The 9,071-nt window shown below is 47.2% G+C and overlaps 1 protein-coding gene across 1 annotated transcript in view; it reads right to left on the reverse strand.

Annotated features, from left to right (window-relative positions):
- Positions 1-699: 699 nt before the first annotated feature.
- The window catches only part of LOC119714436 (transcription factor JunD), a 10,852-nt gene continuing 2,480 nt past the window's right edge, over positions 700-9,071 (reverse strand). The window contains exon 1 of the mRNA XM_038170526.2: positions 700-9,071. This exon is cut by the window's right edge and continues 2,480 nt beyond it. The gene's annotated coding sequence lies outside the window, so the exon portion shown is untranslated.

Raw genomic sequence — 9,071 nt, forward strand, 5'->3', positions numbered from 1 at the left:
CAACCATTAACAGATTCATAACTGATGTACTACACACAGGAATACATAAATGAGCACAAGGCAAGTCGCCTTTTAGTCATAAGCACTTAAGACAGAGACTTGGAATACAATTCTGCTGCCGTTTATATCCATGGTATCCACCCCACAGTATTTAGTGGTAGCAGGATTGCGTTAATTTTTCCAAGATTACCAGTTGCAGTACGCCTTAACTTTTAATTCTTAAACAAGTTGGCCACTGCGGAACAGTAGGAATTGGAAAGTTATTGTAAACACAGTTATCACCGTTGTATATTCAGCAAGTTACAGTATTCTCCTAAACACATCACTAAATTAAGAAAATGTTTTACATTTAATCAAGTGCAAGTTGCCAACCAAATATTGTCCACTTTGTCTCAGAAATAAGCGTTTTGACTATAGTTCTACATAGTTTGTTAAAGTAACGTAAAAAAATACAATGGACATAATCCTCAGTTGTAGTATATTATTAAGCCCTGTAGCTTCCGTTTATGTAAAAAAAGTAATCACCACACCAAGAAAAAAAGCTGTCAGAGGTGTCCTTGATAAACCTCTCCTGACCAAATCCAGCCAGTCAGTAGCTACTGAATTTTGTTTCGCTACTATTGCCTCGGTCTGCACGCAATATGCTGGCCAGCACACCCGTTTGAAGAGTTCCCCAAAATAATCATTTTTTTTTAAAAAAAAAAAAAAAAAAAGAAAAAAGCAGAAGTATTTCTGAATCCACACAAAGCAGGTTTTTGCATTTATTTTTCATCTATTCAAATACTGTTAATTTTCAGAAGTTCTTCCTGAAGCAGAGATTTTTGGAAGGGCTCCTCAGAGGGTTCCTCTGTGCCAGTCAATTTAATAAGGCAGAATACGAAGGTGCACATAAACCCAACTCGTAACAACCCGGCGAAGCACATGGGCAGACAGCCACCCACCAACTATCTGCACGTAAGCTGCTGCAAGAGCGGAGGCAAAATCTGAGCTGCTCTGTCTCCACCTTTCGTTTTTGAATAGCTCTCCTGGACAAGTGAGGGAGCTGCAGTGCCCTGCCCCAGGGCCTCGGAAGAACCAGTTTGGATTTCAGCGCTGTAGGAAGTGGCAGTTTGCTCACACTTCTCCTTTCGGACAGAAACGGAGCTTGGGGGTGCTGGTGGCTAACCGGCAGGGAGGGGCTGCTTCTCCTTTTCAAGAGATCCCCGGGGTCTGCTGATCATGCAAGGGACGGCCACGGGGGATGAGTGACCCCAGCAGCCACCCCAGCAGGCAATACTGCAAGGCTCAGGGCGCTGTGCATCATTAAGCATTTTCTACATCATGGGCATTCAGCGAGGACCAGACGCCAGAAAACACCGAGAGCTCTCAAAGCTGGGCTCCACCGCCCAAGCTGAGGGAAGGTTGAGACAACTGGTGAAGCCAAGTGGTCTTGAAAGCACATTGCTCAGAGAAGGATGTATTTCTGCTTCCCTAGCCTGCACCTGTCCAGAGCTGCTCCTTTCTTACAGAGATCTGTTTGGAGTGATACAGGATGGGCCACCACGAGCACCACAACTGCAAGGGCACATTCGTGGTCTCCGACACCTCAGACAGATTTTCAGTCTAGGCAGAAATTGCGGAAAGAAGAAACAAGCCTCAGACAAGTGGCTCCAGAAAAAAAGAGAAACTGCCCTGGAAGGAATGACCTCCAAGTCCCCATACTGAAAAACAAGGAAGCTGCGGAGCTACTCCACCAGCAAGACTTGTTCAGAAAGAGAGATCCGGCTGGTAAGAACCTGCACGGGGATCTTAAGGGTTACCTTCAGACAGCATAAACTGGAGGTAATCTAACAGCTGAGCTTGTTTCAAGGACCAGCAGGCCTGCTCCTTGCTTTCGCAGCAGAAAAGCCCTGATACTGCCTTCTCTTAATGTCTCTACACATCACTCCTTTTGACCTTAAAAAGCCCGTAGACCCATTCCTAATTAAGACGAGTGGGTGTGGTAAGCAGCAGCGGCCAGATTTCGGTGGGCGAGAGGCCTATGCAGGCTTGCTCATCATTTTCAGTTTGAAAGCCAGGAATTGCACAACACTTACATTGCAACACTTATTCCCTTCTCTTTGTCCCCTACTGCAACCAAAGCAAAACTGCACGTGTAAATCAGTGTTTACAGAGAGCACAGTGCCAGCACTGCGCCAGGTGTCTCAATAAACTGTGCATCGTCACAAAGCAAAACAAATCCCTAAGGCTTGCTCGTGTTGGCTTCTTTACTCCGCTTTTTTTTTTTTTTTTGGGGGGGTGGGGGGGTGGAGGGGAAGACGGAGGACAGAAATTAATGAAGCGTGAATATCTAATCTGTTACATAGAGAGGAATGCTCAAGGGACTCGCAAGAACTTGTTTTGCTACATATTGAGCAACACCACATGGGAAAGCCTTGAAATTAGAGCAAATGCTTGAAGCCAGGGCGTAGCTGCCTTTTGGAACTTGTCCTTCGTGAGCCTCATTTTATTAGAGAGCAGACCTTTGCATCATCAGCCAGCATTCAGACCTGGACTTTACTTGATGACATTTCAGTATGGTGGTTACCATGGCTTTAAATAAATAAGGGTAAGTGTGAAATTACCACTCATTGGGCAAAACAGGGAGGGGCACGGTTTCCAGAGAAGACGAGTTTAGAAGACACTTAGGCAATAATATTAAAACAAAACAAGATGAAAAGCATCCTGAAGAGCAATATTAATTCTCCCCCACTTCAACATACAATGGATATCAACATTAAATAATCTCTCGTAGTTAACTTTTATTCCTTCCCTGGATTCCTTGCTTTCTACAGCTAACATCTCTAATTATAACCATGGGGAAAGGGATAAAAAATGTACTTGGTATTAGGTACTATTGGCCTGCTGGGAGTGTGACATCTCACTGCACACCACAAATACACCACAGATACACCAGCCTGCGCTGTGATTTCAGCCACAGTGTGCGCAGGGCTTTAAAACACCACAGGGAGTTACAATACCATGTCAGTAACTGGCACAAAATGGGCCGAACTGGTGACGTTCTGGCACTTGGGCAGCATGCTAGAAAGCCCTGCTCTGCTGAAGGTGTCACCTTGCAGACTGTAAGTAGAGTAGGTGTCCTAGGTCCCTAAGGCCTATGTGACCTGCTATATATAACAAGATGAGTTTAACTCTCTGGAAGTCAGTGTCTTCCCACCGTTTCTCTACAATGCACCTTTCCATGATGGATATTAATACACAGAATGGTAAAAACTGGAAAAAGAACAAGAGTTCAGCTGTCGACTCTGTTCATTCAGAGAGGCAAGTTTTCTACCAGTGTCATTTCAAGTTTCCAGGGAAGAAAGGGAGGATATCCTGAACACGCTCTCCTGAGCAGCCCATTAGCTTTACTCTATGCCACCATGCCGCCCGTGTCCAGCACTGCAAGGAAACCTGGTGGTTTATGAAACAGAGGAGAGGAAAAAGGCTGTGAAGCGCAACACGCTATCCTTTGAAAGGCTCAGCATGAGCCACAAGGCTATCTGTATAAGCTTTTTCTTTTTTTTTAAATAGACTCTTCATCCCTAAAGGCCAACCCCCTGTGTCAGGCTGAAGGGCCGTGCACCCCTTGAGGTGCAGGAAGCTTTCTGGAGAGGACAAGAAAATGTTACCAAACACTTCTACCACATGCAAGCTCCTGGTTATGATTTTTACAAAGATCAGTGCACAGCCTATTCCACTCTGAACTCGTTTTTAAACCAATAAGTGGCAGTAGAAGTTAAGTCTTCTCAGTAGTTCACTAAATATCAGAACCAGCAGCGCACTGGAGCACAGAGAACTGGTCACATCCATAGCCCACCATCACTCCAAAGCCTTCCTCCAGAAATCATAACTTCTCCAGGAAAGGTACTTAGCCAGCACATAGGATTTTTGGCAGTATTTTGGACCATCTTTCTTTCCAGTAGAGAATCCACAGAAAAGTTCAGTGTACAGCTAGCCACAATACAGACGCAGACCTTTCGACAGGCACAAAAGCAAACGGCAGGCAGGTAATTATTCAGGGCCAAACCCCTGCAATCATTATTTATAGCAACCTTCCCTTCACTTTGCAGTAAATCACTGCACACGAGCTGCAGCACTTCAGATCACGGTACGACTAAATGTGACTTTAAAAGTAGGTGATCTTTTGGCATTAATTGAACATGGCAGGATTTGACAGTCCCTCCAGTTTGACTGGCAATCTAAAAAAATCCCCTTGCGATCACACGCATTGCTGTGGCTTAGTTTTCTTCTGGGAGAACTTAGCCCCTGCAATGAAAATGATGGTGCCTCGTGGCATACCACGATGAGTGCTGCTATTGGAGCTGGGAGGACACCACAGAGAGCAGGACCCCAGCATAAGGGCTCACATCTACTGGAGACACAAGATGCTTTCACGCAGCGCTCTCACATCGGTGACACACTTTTACAAGACTACTCAAAAGAAATCTGCATTTGGAAACAGCCAGAAGATGGCCACACATGCAGTGGACTGTGTGAACTTCTAATCTGAGATCCAGTTTGCAACAGCACTGATGAGGAGAGCAAGCCTGCTGGCATGCCAGAGCTGAGCAACGGTGCTGCCAGCCTGAAGCAAGCAGTGGGGATCAACGCATGCTGCAAATCAACAGGGTGGCGTCTTGGAAAGATGCCCTCGCTGTAAATTTTAGATGTAGAGGATTTTATACTGTTAGCAGCATGCAGACCACAGCAGGCTCTCCACAGTGCACCAAATTTCTCTGAAACCCACATTTAGGTTGTCACACGCGGCCACTCCATGCAGAAGTCACCTCTGAGTTACTAACAGGCACCGTGAAGAGAGAGGTGTCACAGCATAAACAGCTGCAAGCCTCTTCGTCAGCAGCCCAGGGAAAGAGAGACCTTGGAAACAAGCGGGCAGGAGTAACTGAGAACTAACAAGACCTCTCATCTACCATAACGCACCACAGCGGCCTAAATCTTCCTAAATTCAGACTTAATTAATCAGCACCTTCTCAGTACAGTTTCGCCGTGCGTGGCAAGATTTTATAAGGTTTATAAGAAATGTTCCTTTGACAAAATCCAGAATCTTACATCTCTCCTATGGAACCAGGTAGAGTAAATCCTGATGCAGCACCCCAGCAAGCAATTATGGCTTTCAAAAGATCAGTAGCCACGTGCAGGATTGTGATGCGCAGTGAAACCTTCCTGTTCAAGGCTTTTTCTGCTGATGCAGAGAAGTATTTTAAAAAGTGGGCCCGTGACAGATGTTACCATCCACCTGTGCTGCAATGCACGCAGTCACTGCACAAAACGCTGACCAGAGGAAGTGAGCAGAGAGGGGCAGAGCAGCCGAGGAATTCTCCCAGCGCTCTCCCGGTTACAGTAAAATTGCAAATAAATTACTTGGAAAATGGAAGTGGTTTTGTACAAGTCAAACGCATATGCAGAGATGTCACATTCCACTTTCTGTCCTTGCTAAACATAGAAAGTTAGAGAATCAAGTAGGGAAGGAACAAAAGCTGGTCAGCAGCAGTTGCAGCTGCACAAGAATAAACAACAACAAAAAAGTAAATCATTGCTTTTTCTGCTTAAAATCCAGAAGGACAACAAAAGCACATTGAAGACTGACTTATGTTACAAGCAGATGATTTTCTTCTTGTGTATTAATTTTGGATACAGAGAAAGGTTCCCTACGAAGTTGCAGGACTCAGGCTGTTCAGAGTCACACTGCAGCAGCCAAGCCACTATTTTCAGCGCTACGAGCAATTCGGGTTGCTGTGCCTCCACACTTCAAACGCCACGGAACAGCGCTATGCAACAACAGGTATTTATAATTCCACTTCAAACTCCTGCAGATCGCCTTGAGGCTTAACTTTGGGCAACTGCTCCTTTCTCAGAAGTCAGATGGACACGCCGAGCTGGACAACTACAGGAGAAAAACAACAGGGCATCTCATGACTTGTCTCAGTCATGACACGAACGCAAACCCAGATGACAGAGGACTGCTGTATGGCCACTCTTTGTTCTTCGAGACTGCATGAAATTCAACAGCGTTTTATGATGCGCGGCAAGGAGCCCAAATCCCTAGAGGTATTTGAGACTACCAGAGGCTCATGAGAAAATTGCCACCACCACGAGACTCAGCCCAGTCAGTAACGGGGATGCGGCACTATCACAGGCCCACACCTCTCGGGGCATGTGAAGCACTCATCTTTGGGGATTTTGCTCCCCAGGCCTGCCGGGTTGATTCCCCTGAGCCATGGTGGGAGCTGTCAGAACCACTCACCAACCACACAGACCTGCCTGGGCAGCTCGAGACACCGATGGACACCGGGGAGGGAGCAAATCCATCACCTCCTAGCGATGGCATTGCGTGATGTGGCGGCAGCAGGGCACGTCCCCCACATGGACATAAAGGAGGCGCAGTGCCGGTGGTAGCTGCCCCAAGCCTCTGCCCCAGGAAGGGTGAACCCTAACCACCAATACTCCTATTCACCAAGACAGAAGGGATCTGCTAACAATTCAAGGAAACAAAAGTCATTTATGGGTCAAGCCATTTTGCTGTAGCACCTCAACAGGAAGGCAACTCAAATCCAGACCAACACATCAAGCATCTTCAAAGTCTGCTGACGAGCAGCATGCCAAATGCACACAGCAGCAAGGTCCCAACAACCAGGACAGATAAAGGAAGGGACAGCACAGTCCCCAGAGCAGAGGCTACACCTGGGGCAAGGAAACCAAGAGGAATGCTCATTTGTCACAGGTTCATACCTAAAACACAAAACCAGATCAGAAGGGCATGAGAGTAACCTGCACTATGAGAGTCTTTGTAGGGACACACACAAGCGTAGCAAAACATGGTCTAGGTTTGAAGGATGGAAAACAATACTAAAAAGAAGAGCTCTGAGGGTCCAAGTGAACTTGAACCGATTTTTTACAGTGACTTGTACGCACCCTATGTACCTGCACTTACTGAAAATGAGCTACATTGATCCAAACCAAACAAGCAGACTGGAAAAATTTTACCCGGTATCACACTTTTAGCATTTCACAGTGATGAAAAATTCAGGCTGAATATCAAAACAGAAGTTCAAGGATACAGAAAAGAAAAACTCTGCAATAAACTGAATTAAAGAAAATAAAAAAGTACAACCTAAAGAAGACATAATTAAAGATAGGGACACTACAAGGTGACAGTCAGAGTACTGATACATTTTAGAGGACAGTAATTGAAGAAGTGAAAACCTGAAGCAACGACGCCTGGCAGCTGCAGAAAGCAAGCACTCCTGAGCCTTGCTGTATTGTTTTAATCTGCTAGGTGTTCAGGCTGTCCATTCGCCCACCTGCTGGGGATCACCAACCTCTTGCAAAATCAGAAGGGGAAAGAGAAAAAAAAAGAATTAAGAAAACACTATTCTCAGTTTTTGGTCACATCCCCAGCCTGGCAGAGGGCCGGGTGGAGCAGGCAGCCCCAGCAGCAGCCTCCTGTCAGCCACCAGTTTAACAGGGCCGGACTGTCAGCACTTCCATCGCCCAACACGTGCCAGCCAGGGCGTAAAGCAGGCTATTAAAAAAAAGTTTGCGGGCGGGATCTTTGAGAGGGCTGCTCATGCTGAAAGCTGAGAGGCAACGCGTGGCACTCGCTGGCTTTGGCAGCGACACGCTGCCTGGGGTCAGGAAGGGAGACAGCAGGGGCTGCTGTGTTTTAGGGTTCACCCACGTCTCCCTGGGCATCGCTAACCTGCTCTGACCAAAGAGCAAAGAACAAGCACAGTCTGCCCTGTGTCCTGCCACAGGGTCTTTACCTAGCCCCAGACTCATCCTCAAGCACAAGAACTGAAACTGCGCTGCCCATACTTGTAATTTTCATGTGTTTTCCGAGATTCTTTAAAAAAAAGTTATACTCGCTACACGTGCAGTAAAGACAAGCACCTCGCATCAGCGGATTTCCCCAGGTGGCATTGCCTCTCCCACCAGGGAAAGCACATCAAGGGTGGCCAAAAAAAAAAAAAAAAGTCTTTATCAGTTTCTCCAGTCTTGCAGCAACTTTGCAGACAGGTGATGTCTGCCACATAGTAAAAACTGCTTTCTACCCGGTCATTATGCAGCAGGCACTGCTATCAGGATGCCTTCAAGAACTCTTCAAACCCACGCTAAGACCAGAATTATTTTGTCCCTGTTCACCAAGCATTTCTAAAGCAGCTCTACCAGCCAGCCAGCAGAAGGTACCGTGACACTCGACCATTTAAACCCCCCCAAAACAGGCTCCGGTGACGTGATTAAAACAGTTACAGAATGATTAATATGGCTTCTACCTGATTTGCATATGCATTAAGAAAAGAAACCTCCTCGGCGCATCTCGGCTCCAGCGCCCCGGCCTCCAGGTGTGCAGGGGTGGCAGCGAGCTGGAGGGGCAGGACCACCACGGCTGAACCTTCCCAACAGACAGCAGCGCTCGCCTGTCACTAACGAGAGCACAAAAATAAAGATAGAAAAAATAAAATAAAATAATGACGAGTCCATCCCAGGCTCTCTTCTTGGATTTCCAAGCACGGAGCGCAGCCTTCCAGGAGAAGCGAGGCGGACGTCCAGCGGCTGCAGAAAGGTGCAACAGAGCCGAGCCACAGCCGGGACACACCTGAGGATGCCCGAGCCCCTGTGCTTCCCCACGCAGCCCCCTGCTTTCACCAGCTTCACGTCTTGTCCGAGCTGCAGCCGGATCTGCTCAGGAGGAGCTGTGCTCTCGGCGGGTGACCTTCACGCTCCGACAGACCGTTCCCTCTGCACCATCCACAGGGCTCAGCAGCGCTGCACGGGCGGGGAGGGATGCTCAAAACCACGCGGGAGGGAGCCACAGAAGCAAGGCAGGCAGCAGGACCGAGCGAGGGATCTACAGCTTTCAGAGAACTTATTGAGGATTATGTCTAATCGACCAGAGGGAGGGAAAAAAAAAAACACACACACAAAACCCAAAAAGTTCCTGTGCCGCTCTCTTCGGCTAGTAAAATCTTGACAAAGAAATAAAGCACGTCAGTTCTTCCCAGCCAGAAATTCACTTCACATTCTAGCAC

Source organism: Anas platyrhynchos, chromosome Z (assembly GCF_047663525.1).
Source record: "Anas platyrhynchos isolate ZD024472 breed Pekin duck chromosome Z, IASCAAS_PekinDuck_T2T, whole genome shotgun sequence".
Taxonomy (NCBI): domain Eukaryota; kingdom Metazoa; phylum Chordata; class Aves; order Anseriformes; family Anatidae; genus Anas; species Anas platyrhynchos.